Below are 15414 nucleotides of genomic sequence, written 5' to 3'. Positions count from 1 at the left end.
TTTCTCCTTTTTTATCTCACAGGCCATGGAATTCCATTAACCGCCTGACTAACTAGATGGAGACCTTATCTGAACATAGACAATCAAAGCTTTACATAAAATAGTAATGTGAATGTTTTATCATATCACAGACAGAGCAGACAAGAGCTTTTTCCACATCTCACTGACAAATCCACATTCTACCTTGTACATAGGCATGAGGATTCAGGCACAAAATGCACGCTGAGGTGAAGTCCCAAATCTATTCACGTTTCATAAAAATTGAGCCCAGATTCATTAGCAAATTTCTAATTGACCCTTTCCCCCTAAACAAAGACTGGCTAATCGTAGCACAGAACAAAGTTTCACATGTCACAAACTGCACACAACTGTGCTCTGCAAATGATCTGAAGTCCATACAAGCTGACCTTGGGCATGAGGTGGGAGGCACCCTGGACCGGCTGCCAGTCAATTGCATGGCTTATATTGACAAACGATACACACTCACAAGTCTTCAATGAGCCAAACTTCAATGCGTTGGAAATATAGGAAGAAGCTTGAGTACAAGCTCCACACAGGAAGCCGAAACTCAAACACTACCTCTCGTCTCTGAGGGCGACGCGCAAAACCCCTTTGTCAAAGTTGTCCATTTAAGTTTTGCCCATTGTCAAAAAAAAATCTCAGATCACATGATGCAATAGTTGCAATGGTCAAGTTGATACAAAATGAAGAACAGTATTGATTTAGATTTGTTAACTGTGTTTGGTCACCCTCTCCCAGTTTTTCTCACTGCCGATGAAAGACTGCTTTGAAGGGAAAACATTTTCTTGTTTTACTACTTTTTAGATTGCTTTTTTTTACCCTCCGTGTTCTTTCCTCCAGGGTTGGCCAGTTTGAAGGCTCAGCATAAATTGAGTATGTAACTGTCAAATGTCATTCACTCTGCGTTATTGACAACAACTTTAAGGAAATATTCTTGGTTTGTTGTTGATTTTTTTTTCTTTTTTGTTCTTTATTATTGTTGTTTTTCAGCAGATGGCATCTCATCTTCAGAGGTAGTATCCCCCTCCCCCAAACTATATTATCAACCACCTTTGTCTGCCGGCTATAAGCAGGCCATGAAACCTGTTAAGAGCAGAGACCTTTTGGAGCTCATCCATAATAAAATTCTACCACTTTATGAACCTTTCAAATCTTTGTTTTTATTTTGACCTTCCAGAAGTACCAGAAAACAAAGCAATCAGGAAAAAATAAGTAAAACAGTAAAACAACATGAAATAGTGAGAGCTCATCAGGATTCATGAGTGGCTCATTTTAATAGAAAACATTTTGTAATTACAGCTACTACGAATCATTTTCATATGCTGACATTTCTCCTTCTAATTAACATTTCATTAGTTCCGTGTAATAGTAATGCATGTAAAATAATGGTAAGGTATTTAGATAGTGGTCAATATTGCAGTTGGGTATGTTGTACACATGGTGGTGTGCATCTCTCCATTAAAAGATATTTTGATACGTATGTCGATGAATAGGTTGCGATGCAACTCAAAGATGGCCCCATTAATAAATTGGAACGATTTGATTCAGTTTGTTTCAGTGGTATTACGAGATGAGAAGTTAGTATGATGTGATGAAATGTGGCATTTCTGTCAAATATATATTTTGCCAATAATAGACATTTTTATATGTATCTTGATAAATTTTCAAGTGAAACGATTTGCTTTGGTTTGGTTTGATTTGATGCACTTAAATCTTTATACTCGCATCTGAAACCCTTGATGTGTGTGTGTGTGTGTGTGTGTGTGTGTGTGTGTGTGTGTGTGTGTGTGTGTGTGTGTGTGTGTGTGTGTGTGTGTGTGTGTGTGTGTGCGCTGTGTGGGTATGTATAAGATTGAAGTCAACTAAATTTATTATTTTACAAAAAGGAGCTGAACAACCTTGAATTTGTCTTTTGTTTCTTGTTGTGATCCAAACTCTGCAAGCCAACATTTGGTATACTCTCAAACTTTGAGCTAAACAGCCCGTGTAGCCAGATGTGCTTTGCATTCTGGGATGCAGCAGAGCATGGATTTACTTTCTTGCTTCCGCCCCAAAACATCGAACCAAAAAAAGCACAATCAAGAACATTTGCACGCAAGCAAAATGTTGCCTTTTTGCCTGCATTTTTCCTGTGTGCAGAATAATAAAAATGATAACAATTTATTTTTCAAAGTGGGAAAAACAAAAAGAAAATTTAAAATACAATCACAAAGCACAATAATGCTATTGGTGATTGCATAAAATACTAGATGTGGAAAATGCAGCAAATGGCAACAAGCAATCTAATAGATGCTTATCTCCCGAAGGCCAACTTCTCATTATGTAAGTTTGTGTGTGTGTTTGTGTCTTCCACGGACAATATCATGTCACGTGAGAGAGTGTGTATCTGGTTTTCACACTGCACTAGATCCTCAAGTGTAGAAAGTCTCTTATTTCCTCCCCACACCAAAAGGCTCGGGGTGAATTGATGCGCAGAACTAGCGGCCCGTGTAAAATTGACCATGAAAGTCACTCAATTCAGATCAAAGTCAATACAACCCCACTTGCCTGTTCAATAGTTGCAGTGCATTAGAGGTTGCAAGGCGTCTTTAAGGGCCAGCCCTCTGCTCCAATCCTTAGTGAATGATCACTGACACAAAAGATGCCATTGTGTGGCAATAGATAAGGTGGCGGATATGTAGATGGTTGCCACTTAAACCCATATGAGCTAAAATGGGGAGAGGGACCTACTGCTTACCAAATAGTGAGGTCCATAGGAGTTGACAAATGATGATGCCCTCTGACAAAAACAGGTGAGCGATGTGACAATTAAATATTTTGTTAGCCCCCCCCCTTCCCCAATTTACCAAAATTGCGTGGCAGCCGTTTTGAATCCATGATCTCGATTGTGACAACACAATCTAGGTCATTTACATTTACACACTTCTAAAATTATATATATATATATATATATATATATATATATATATATATATATATATATATATATATATATATATAAAATTGTAAAAATAAAATTTAATTAAATTAAAATTATAAAAATATATATTTCATATATATATATATATATATATATATATATATATATATATATATATATATATATATATATATATATATATATATATATATATATATATATATATGAAACCACTACTAGAAGGGACCAGTTTATCATGTATTTTAACTTTTTCCTGCATTGCAATTGATAAATCTCTAGAGACCCTCACAAAGTTCTAACAATTGCATTCTGGAGGTGTGACTGACTAGCGTGTCAGTGCAATGATTAATGTGTTCCCTTATTCGAGCAGTGTGTATGACCTGATCATGTTGTAACAATGAGTTTAAGAGTTTGTGCAGCACCAACTATGATGGAAAGGTAAACTGCCATTAAAAAATAATAATGATAATAAGTTCCTCAGGAAATGTATGTGCGGGAGTGCCTTCCTGAGATAATGCATTAATAAGTAGGGATCAACTGGGTTGGAAAATTGCAGCCTTTCTACCGCAATGATGAAGTAAATGAACCTTGGAGATGGCAAAATCTCAGCTGGTGTCATATCGCTCCTAATCTTGTCACCCAGCGACCTGGAGACGGATTCAAACCATTCTTAAAGTTGTCCTCACAGAGGCTGGTGATTTACGAGCGTTGCATTTGTATAAACAAGAATATTTGCTTTTGCAAGAAGTCATTTATTACAATGCTGCTGAATAAGGGAGCACAATCAGGATCTTCAATGCATCATTAAACAAAGTCGCGTTTTTTTTCATATGAATAAAATTTGGTGTTTCAAACCTGTGGCATTTGTAACCAATTTCCAACCGTTTTCTTTCAATTGTATTATATTTAATGCTTTGTGGCACATATTTCTTTCAAGAGTAAGAAACTTCTGATGCTTAAAAGAGACCGATGAAATGTTTCTTTTGTCAAGATGATAAGTAGAAACAAAGCTCCCTTTAAAAATGTATCAATGATCTATTAAGAAAAATGTTTCCTGACAAGCTTTTTTGGAAGAAAAACAACAGACACTATAAAAACATTATTATCGACAGCAGCATACGAATGGTGGCCTTTACAAAATACAAGACTAGCATTATACTCTTTGTTACATATATGTAAGTATAAGTACAAGTATATTCTACTAGACCGTGTATTTGTACAAGTAGTTGACTTTAAAAACAAAAAAAAGTAACATCCCGTTAAGTACGTCAGACATCTTTTGAGGGTAATATATTGCAATTGCCAATTAACAGGGCTTTATAAAAAACAATTAAATAAATGAATAAGCTCCTTCCTACTAGTGTTGATGCAACAAACCAAACCACGCCTGACTTCACAAGACCTCTGAGAGATTTTCCACTAATGCACATTTGCTGCGCTTCACTGGCTACGATAGTGTGTGCGCATTGAACAGATCCACGTTCAGCACGGGTGACTCCATCAGCATTTGCTTAGTTTCAAGCGTGCGGGACATTAAACGGGAGGCCAGATTGATTAACGGCATTTCATCTTTCCCTCTTGCGATGCCGGGAAACCCAAGAGTGTTCTGATGTATGTCCTCTAATTAGAGAAGGGCGGCTAATGAGCCTCGTTTGGGCTTGGAAAACTAATAAGGGAAATCTAACACAGAGGTGGCGCCTCGTGGCAATTAGATAAGTTACCAGACAAGCAGTATTCTTTCTAACGCTACTGGGGTGCACTTGAATGTCTTCATTATCCCAGATAAATTTGTCCATCCCAGTCATCAATTGATCAAGATTGATCAGACCGAAGACACCAGCTTGTGAGAGCAAGTCGCTACAGTAAACAGCTGCCTTGTTAAAGAGCACAATTACTAATCCACGTGAATACTTGAGAAACTTGTCTGCTAATATAATAATGAAGGGTCGTTCCGAGAAACCTTTCTCTGTGTCTCTACTATCAGCGTAACTGGTCTATGCTATTTTTCACTCACAACTGGTGGCCATGAAAACAAATAAAAGATAACATAAGTTAAAGCTAAAGTTTTGGAATCCACATTTCTTCACCTGATACAGTTACAAAAGTGATTTTGTATTTTCACTTCTGCTGAGTCACAAAGGGTAAAGGCATGTTTGTTTATTTATAGGATCACATAAAAACACCCACAAAAGCTTAAATTGTTGGCGCAAATTTGAATCAAAGTTTCTTTGCGATACACCGCTGTCCTCGCATACAAATGAGCCACAGTATTGTATACATCCAGTCATCCATATTCTGCCGCTGTTCAAATGTCCTGTTTTTGTAATATAAAGAAATCAAACCAAGATAAATTGTTTCAAAACTTTTGTTATAATTAATGTGACCTCTGACCTGTAGAACTCATTTGAGGCAAAAAAATTATAATTATTCTAGAGAGGGTAAAATAAGCAACTGAGACGTTCTGGTTGCAGCTGTATGCATACCCACTTTTAAAAGGGGATCAATCACATTCAAAGTTATGTTAAATGTGCGTCAGCACACACCTGCTCCCAATTAAAGTGTCTCTCTTTACCCCAGGTAAAATTCAGCTCTTCTATTGTCGTTTCCTGCCATTTTGTAGTCACATCTTAAGGCACAAGCTAGGGATTGCAAAGAGCCTCCATAACATCAAAGCGATCGCATTTTCAAAGGTGTCTGTCACTAGAAGGGTGAAAAAGAATTGCTAAGACTTAGCATTTAAAACACTGAAGACACTCAACAGACAATGCAAAGAATACTGCACAACACTGACATAAGAAGTGCAATCTTGAAAGTGGAAAAATTCTAAATATATATTTTTTTTTAATGTATTTAATCTGCAAATATGTGAATTCACAGGCGCTAAATCGTTTGTATGCAAGGGTTGATTGTGACTATGCATATCCCTCCTAATTTTTCGTGTATTTGGAATGATTTGGTGGACAACAATAGTAACGCAATAATATTGAAATTTTGAGTGAGTTGATTTGTTTGAAAAAATGCACCAAACAGTTTTTGCACTTAATGTTTAGTTCCTGTTCAGTAATTTTGTGTCACACTTGCTTTGTTATTTTTATGCCCTTTGTATTTTGAGAAAAAAAAATCACTGTATGTTGTTATTTTGTTTCTTTCTTAACACTCTTTGTTGTTCTATTGTGCCTGTTTTATACATGCTTTGAGAAGTGTATGATGAGAAGTAAATACTGAAAAGCATGTATATGCACGGATGCACGTATTTTGTCTATATTTAAAATGGCATTTTTGAAGTTGGCCATCCCTGGTTTGGGGTAATTCTTTGCCTGACGCCGGATCTTTGTCAAGATAGGGGCATAGTGAAGAGTTCCAAATACCACTGAGTGTTTGCACAAAATCTTTAGGCTTCTGCTAAAAAGCAAAATAATGTCAGAAAAAGACTACGAGACCATCTGAACTTGATCTGGACTCAATCAGAGACACTTCGAAATGTCACTTATTGTTGAACGTGATTGGTTAATTTCAGCACACAGCAACATCCTATGTATAAGAGAATTTGCCCTCTGACACTCGGGATATTGAATTCTAAAACAGAACAGCAAAGTCTGAGCAAATGACCTTTACTTAACAAGAGGTGCAGATGAGCGTGAGAAACAAATAGATATAGAAAAATTACCATGACAAAAAGGTTGACGAGACAAATAAGATAACAGCAGAAAATTAACTAAAAGAGATGGCGGGAGCCACGGTACCAAAGTGAACTAGAACCAAATCTCAATCATCCTGTTTCTGTCCTGATTTGTACCTCAAGCAAGGACGTCAAACTCCAGACATCTTATAAGATTATCCAATAAGACTGTCTATTGGCGGCAATTGGCTGGCGACCAGCTGAGGTTGTACCCTGTCTTCTTATAAAGAAAACTGGGATAAGATCCAACACATGTGACCTTAGTGCGGATACGCGGGAAAGAGAATGGATAGATTATCCTGTGGTCTGAGGTGTGTCAAGAATAAATGTGTCCCAATAATAGGATCAGGGGCTGGCAGGGCAAACAATCATCAATATCAAATATTTACGGCCAAAAGATTTGCATGAGTGTGAGGAAAGCCTGGCTACGACTTCCCAAGTCATGAATCTGTGAACTGTGATGTGGAACGGAATTCAACAATAAAATAAGTGCCCTTACTGAGGAACATAGCGGCAGTAAATAAAAACATATGTGTCCTATCTGGCGTCGTTTTTTTTTGTTTTTTCTGACATCTGACAAATAACGACGTGTGTAACTTAGTTTTAAAAGACCAATTACAAACATTTACTCAGCAGAAACAGAATCACACCCCCCCCCCCCCCCCCAAAAAAAAACCCCAGCAGAAACAGTAAAAGTAATCAGAAAAATAACTTAGTACAGTTAGTACAAAGCCAGGGATCAAATAGCTAACAAACAAAAACTGGATGTTAAGCAATGGCGCAAACAATAGTCCAGCATCTGTCTGGTGTTTGCTTGTTTCCCATTGCCATCCACACCAGCCCGACTGTTAGTAAAAACCAAAACACTTATCACTAATAGAAAGCTAACAGAACATGACAACGTCAATATTATTTTGGGGACGATTTAAAAAGCGCACTAGGCACAAGGTTGTGAGGTTTCTGACAGTAAGAGTCAACCTTGGGGTTACATTTGCTGTAATGTATGACAGCCTCATAAAAGTCCAAGACGTCGTACATCCTGTACTGATTGTTGTGGGGCCCGCAGCAGATGGTATTGGCGAGAGGGAAATATCATTTTCTCAGTGCTGGGTGACTCAGTACAAACTTCTAAATCTGTTTGAGCTGTAACAAAAAAATAATAACGCATCCACTGCATCGTCCTATGAGGCGCTCCATTTCTCCATTCATCTGCTCCAGGGCACAATATTTGGAAGAAACGCTGACTTCTCCCAGAACCATTTTGTTTTGTTCATCCTCTGAGTGATCGCAATTGTTTTATAAATTCTCCACATCTGTTCTTTTTGCTGCACAGCAAGATGCTCAAGTTGTGGACATACCTTGTTTACAGATATAAAATAAATCTTTTGTTGGACTGTATGCGATGCGTTTGTCAACCTGTATGGTTTTTTTTTTAAATATTAAATCACCAGAAGGACAGATATCTGCCTTTAGAAATAAAGCAGTATGAACTAAGACTGGTTTATATGGCTCAAAATGCACATCACTGTTCACAATAGATGTAATCCTTTCATGAGAACCGTTTACATACATACAGAAAATTTGTCAAAGTTATCATTGAAGTATTTCTGAATGGTTTATGTTTGGTTTAATGGTTTAAACCTAAATTAATTTCAATGAATAAATGAATTAATAAAAAAAAAAAAAATGCAACTTGGTTTTCAAGCAGTTTTATCAGATAGAGTATGTGAACAATTAACAATCTATTGTACTACATAGTGAAAACAAATACAACTAACAATACTGAATACTGTAAACTTGTATACTTTTGATTGTATGGGCATCTCGTCCCCGGCTGACATATGAAATAACATTTATTTCAATAAACATCAAGGTGATGAAGCAAAACGCCAAGGATTTTCAGGATTTTGAGGTAGGGAGCACCCTCCCTTGCCCCAAATTATTTTTTTTTTTATTCTTTTTTAGTCTATCCACACTGTGCTCTGAGCCAGAGAAGAATTACATTGCAGCATTCACAATCAAAACGAACGCAGCCCTACTCAGATGACCTTGACGCATAGCTGAAAGTGGAGCAAAAAAAATCAGGATTCATACTATTTACAAACTGCATTTTCTGTATTCCCCAGGCGCAATGAAAATGAATCAAAATTATTATTATTATTATTATTATTATTACTATTATTATCGCTGTTGTTGTTGATAGAGAAGAATAAGAATAATTATAGCAGTAGAAGAGGCATAGTAGTTCAGCTTTACCTTTTTGTAAACGTGTCTGCTAAATTCTCATGAGAGCATTGCCACAGTCCTACATTTGCCCAGGTCACATGATGTCACAGTCCTGCCTTCTGTCAGCGGACCATCTTGAGTTTGGTGCTACGCTCCAGGGCAGATTATTTTATATTCATTATTTAATTTTCTGCAGCTTCTCTATCACTTCCTTCACTGGCTGTGTTTTGAATCGCCGACCCTGATGGAACAATGAGAGCATAAGTAATCAATTTAAGAACGCTGCACTCGGTAATTTGAAATATTTATTAGCTGTGAAAGACAATCCAAAAAGTATTTTTTTTTCCGTGATTGTCTCCCTGTCGTTTTTACCTACTCTTTTGGATGCTTCGAGACTTATAAAATGTCTGCGTTTGATACATTTACTGCAATAATTTTGAGAATCTCAGTAGGTGTTTTAATGGTATGAACATGGTTTAAATAATTAAACCAATTTTAATATAACGCTACTATAACATAAGGGTGCCTAACGAGGACGCTATTAACGACAAACAATTCAAGGAATGGTGTGCAGCAGTTTAATTATATGACCAAAGACTAACAAGGCTTCGAAAAAAGAGCATTCGACTGAAGGTTGTCGCTCAAGTTAGAGTTCTATTCAAATGATTGTCCTGTCTTTTGCATAGAGGGCTTGCATTTATTTGGAGTGATTTTGGTTTTGGTGCTTTAAAAATCTGAAAATCAGTATCAGTTGAGCAGGAAAGTTTCTGTGTTGCGTTTGGCCTCCTCCCATACTGGTTACAGAAGCACACTATGTTATGTTGTCACTTTTGGTGTTTTCATTCCTTTAAATGCGACAGCAGTGACAAAACTTTTTTACCATTGTCGCGGTGTTGTTAGAACCAAAAGAAAAGACCAACAAACAATCTGAAGTATCAAAGTAGTTCACATTTGGGATGTTCAAAGTTTTCCCCCAAAAATGCTCCATACAAGGTGCCTCAAGCTGCTGAATAAAAGATGCAGCGCAGCCAGTGGCAAACACAATGTTTTGCCGGCCCAAGGCAAATGTACACGAGGCTCTCCATATGCTTGACGACGCTCCCGCCCCCCAAAACTATCAGCCCGTCTGTTATTGCAGGAGTCTCTGCTGTGTTTCGCCATTTCATCACATCTGCTTTCTGGGGAAGCAAACGGAATACGTTCTCAGTTAAGGGGCAGAAGGAGAATATCTCCCAACGGTAATGTGTGCTACCGTTTACCCTTCGCTGACTGGGCAAAGTGCTTTTTGACACCACCGCAGAAGACAATTTGCTATGATCATTATGAGCAGCAGCGACTCTCTGGACTAAGGTGTTAAAGGAAGCATACTGTACTTTTTTTGCAGTTTAAAAAACAGTTCCCAGGTGTGCTAATAACATGCAAAGAATTGCTTTTCGCCCAAACACCACCAGACTTAAAAATCACAGCACACTAAAGTGAGCCAACTCAAAGACACCCTATCAATGATCATTTGGATTTTCATTCATGGAGTCAGAATGAATTACAGCTTGTGAACCACTTTAATTTTAAATAAAAGCATGAATGTCAAATAGAAAAAAAGGATATTTAAAATAGTAATGTGCACTTTAACCAAAACAATACATGTTTTATAGAATAACATAAATTGAGGCAAATTTAGCCACATTATAGTCTTAAAAAATACTTGTTTTTTACTTGGGAAACATCGGCAACTACTTGCTACGACTATCTTTTAACTTACCGACAATAATGTCTAAAAATGGGCATTGAGTACATTTTTTTCTTATTTGTGTTCAAACTCATGAATAGATTTCTCAAGCAAGTTTACCATTTTGTTGCAGCATGCTGGGTCCCCCCCTCCCCATCACATCAAATTTAGCTCAAACTCAAAATGTAATGACCAAAGGGATGGTACTTGCTCTTGGAAATTGTTCATGTATTACGGTTTAATATCAGGTTGTCAGACAAAATATGTTGTCATTCATCATTGTTTAAGGGCAATTTTGAATGAATAATTGATCATCTCGGGCTTCAATTCAGGAGATGGTGATTTGATACATCACTCTGAACAAGCTGAATAGAAAATGCTAAATATATAAGGAATGGTTCTCCAAAGCACACAAGACGTCAAATCGGTAACTATCAGAAACAAAACAATTCTAATTTGACACAGAGTACAATTTCATTGATATCTACCTCCTGCTGATGTTTGGTATGAATAAATAATGCATTTTTAACAGAGATCTTGAGGAGGAAAAATATATCTGTTTTGGTCTTTGTAGCAAAGCAAAAAAGTTTCGACTGGAACGAGCAATACATTGTCGTGCTCCTTCCCTTAGAGAGATATTGAAGTGCCAATTGCTTCTACTGCTACATCATCAGTGTGTGAAGGAGCTCTTCCTTTCAAATCGAGGCTATGTATTCCACCATTGTGTTTGTGAGGTGTTTGAGGTGTAAAAGTACGTTTGGTCTTCGTCGGGTTATGTCGAGTTCACACTTTCCACTTTCTGTTCTGTCGAAAAGTGGTGCAATTACTCCGCTGCTTTGGTTCATTGTCATATGCTCAGTGTGAACGCATTACATCCAAAACCGTTATACACTACAAATTTAATAACCCTCGCCATGTCCAACCATGTCCTCGGAATTAACCTGCAAAAAAAAAAGTGATGTCATCCCCCCCAAAAAATCTCTTAGTTTCAGCCCTCCAGCAGTATTTTGTGGTCACCAAAGGATATATATTTATATTTTTTAATTACAATAGTTTTAAAGTGTTTATCTTAGTGTTGTAAACAAAGAACTTCCGAACACCTACGTTCAAAAACCAAGGGAGCAAACTTTCAGTTGCACCCCTTCAAAATTAAAAAGCACAACGCGTGTACAAGTCAAGAGTGCCAGTGTTGACGTGCTTTGTTGCCTTCGCTAGACAGCAGCTCCTTGTTTGCTTCATGACAACTTTCCCTACTTAATTGGTCACAGTTCACCTTTCGTTCGACAGAGCTGCTCCCATCTGCTCACTTTCTTGTTTTGCAACAAACCTTTCTTTTCAATTTCTATTCTAGTGTAAAGGTCAGGCGCCATTAGAAAGTTTGGGTAACATTTTGTGATTGAAAAATTAATAAACGAATGAAGAACAACAAGAGCACATAGACCAAAGCCACAGCGTGAAAATCTGTCACCTGCCAGAAGATCATACGGATTTTATTACATTTTGATCACTTTGTTACAGAAGAGATGAGCATAAATTTGTAGCTATCAAACCCCCCTTTCCCCCCTTTCTGACCAAAACTATATATATATATATATATATATCAACTATATAACTATATATCTATATCTATATATATCTATATATATATAGTTGCTATATATATATATATATATATATATATATATATATATATATATATATATATATATATATATATATATATATATATATATATATATATATATATATATATACAGAGAGAGAGAGAGAGAGAGAGAGAGAGAGAGAGAGAGAGAGAGAGAGAGAGATGAATATGTACCATTTTAGTGTTCACCTCTATATATATATATCAACTATATAACTATATATCTATATCTATATATATCTATATATATATAGTTGCTATATATATATATATATATATATATATATATATATATATATATATATATATATATATATATATACAGAGAGAGAGAGAGAGAGAGAGAGAGAGAGAGAGAGAGATGAATATGTACCATTTTAGTGTTCACCTCTCGGCACAACGAAGGCTGTTGGCCAGTCGAGTCAGCAGACGAGCACATCATCTATATATGTCCAGTATACACACACCTTCTCGGATGCTTAATGCATCACATCCAGGGACAATCATATTGTAAATTATCTTTGTTTGAGCTTTCGCCCTATGGTCAACAACCTCATGGCTGGCCAAACAATGTGCCCTGCTTCGTTTGATAATGTGGCAGACATTCACTCAATGCGCGTCCATCCATGCAGTTCCCTTCACTTTTTTCCATTTAGTTGTGTAAATGAGGCGACAATCCAACTCCTTAGTTGTCGACTCCATGCGGAGTGCAGTCGGAAGCCATTGTCTGATTGTGGCGGAATCTTTTTGGAGGCGAGCAATTCGCATTGCGGGCGTTACAAACAGAAGCAATCATGGCTGAGGCAGGCTGGGATTTTGTTGCCTTTTTATTTCCAGGCCTACAAAAGAGAAGAGCAGTTAAAGAGCAGGCAAATTGGAGGAGAGAATGGCGGATCGGGGCTCACAATACCCAAAGCTACCATACACTGTGTCTCACTCACAGGATGCAGGGCCCCTTTGGGTGTACTTTTGTGAATGCTCAAGATGTGTCAATGTTATGATCCAGTCAGGGCTTTTTTTGATTTGCATCATATGATCATCGCATGATTGTCCCCGAGCCTAAACAGTAAGCTCGTGATAGTTTGTTGCTGCCTTCAAAAATGACTCTGGATTTCTTTGGTAACATGTTTACTACTTTCTCTTCATATAAAGCACATAGTGATTTCACATGATGAAAGTGATTTATACAGCCAAAATACACAATTTTAGGGGTCTTCTTTTCCCACTTACCACCATTTCTGAACCACTTAATATAGTTTTGTGGTTTAGAAAATTTAGTTTGGGCTGCTCACGAGGTTGCACTTTTTGATGGAAACTACTCTGTTTTAAAGTGAGCAAAAGACTAATGACAATATGGGCTTGACAGATGTGTTTTATGGCTGCGTCCCATATCCAAGCAATAAATAGCACTGAATGTCTACTCCGTTCATCTTCAGTGGTGGAAAGCAAAAAAGTACAACAAAACAAATGTCGCTTCACTGTACTAAACTAGATTTTTCATTTTGTTGTACTTAATTAGAATTATTTATATTTTGGACAACTTTGTATTTATTACCAAGGTTTCCAAAATGGGAATTTTGACCTTAACCTGAATATTAACTACATGTAAACGTAGTCAGTGTGACGTGCATTGACCACCGAGGTTATAAAATGATAACCCATTTACCAGAATTGTAATTGTTGGGTGAGCATGACAGTTTGATTGTTAATTGGAGGGTCCAATGTTGATTCACATACACTCCCAAACACCTTTAACTGTACTGGGTTAAGAACCGTATTTGCATTACAAAGCTGTGTAAACTTAATTTTGGAAAAAAATACTTCATGCAGATAATAATATGTTACATTGAGATTAGACAAAAAAAAAGTCAAACATTCTCTGTGCTTTGTGTCCATACATTGTGCACATTTTGTATATTAAACATGAGTAATGAGAAGGTAAACGCAGTTATCAGACTTCACGCCAAAGCTTTACAGTGAGGCGTCACGGCAAATTCATGCAAGTCAGTGGGATGTGCTACTTCTCTGCTTGAGTGTGAATTCACGGAAAGCTTGACCGAGCTCTTCCACTTCTCAAGTGGCCAAGCGTGCTACCGGAGCACCTGAAGATTAATGTGGTTATAAAACCAGTTGGCCGACTTTTAAGCGTTTCACTAGATCATCTAGCGCGAGCGCGGTCATGTGCACCAGAGCAAGGCACGATGGGAGAAGAGCATGGGAAACAAATCAAACACCTAACTCGGGTATGCGCCCACCTTATCTGTCAGCTGGAAGACTTTATTTGTCTCCGGAGGGCTTTGCTAGTCAACGATAGCATGTCGACAACATTAAGAATGTGCCGCTTCTGATTTTATATTCGACATTTACTGCCCCATAAAGCAAAACTTTCAATTTATAGATGATTGGTAAGGTGGAAAGCTCATTTTCAAATGGCTCAATGATTAAATTGAATCTCACTTGCAACTCTTATTAAAGCAAGAAAGGCCAAGAGCTCGAGAACAAAAATATTGTCATGTTTTATTGAATTCTTCTATCAATCCATCATTTTGAAACATGTTTTTAATAAAGTGAAGTAGCAGCGTATTGTGTATATAAACATTAAAAGAGAATGTGAAGAAAACAAATTTAGAATTTGTGTGTTCGATGTTTGCCTTTACTGTGTGTTTGGTCTTGTTGCTGCATATGGGGATTGGAATTTTTGAGGGAGTCATTGTAGCTGGAGAAAACCCAGGTGAGCAGAGTGAGAAGCCAACCATTAGATCACCATGCTGCCCTAGTTGAATTCCAACATGGGGAAATAATAAGAGAATGGAGATAATTTGGCAGACACATTCTGAGGCACATGATGGCACTCTTCATCGTCCCCCAGCAGAATCCTGGAGGGTGATGTCAAGCCGTCAGGTAAATTGTATTTACGCGGACTGAATCCCTTATTGCACTGTATAAGCCTCTGGCAGTCTCTTCATCCGACTCCTCTTCCTTCCTGACATGTTCAGGCTTTGGTTAATCTTGCATTATAGTAAAAATATTTCTATTGAATCTAATGAGGATACAGGTGGTAGCCCCGTGACAGACATAGTGTCTAAGTCACATGTGTCAAACCCAAGGCCCGGGGGCCAGATACGGCCCGCCACATCATTTTATGGGGCCCGTCAAATGCGTGTGTCATTACTAGA

This window comes from Syngnathus leptorhynchus, chromosome 1, assembly GCF_054491065.1.
Source record: "Syngnathus leptorhynchus isolate UIUO chromosome 1, UIUO_Slep, whole genome shotgun sequence".
NCBI classification, from domain to species: Eukaryota; Metazoa; Chordata; class Actinopteri; order Syngnathiformes; family Syngnathidae; genus Syngnathus; species Syngnathus leptorhynchus.
Note: the sequence above shows the minus strand (reverse complement) of the source record.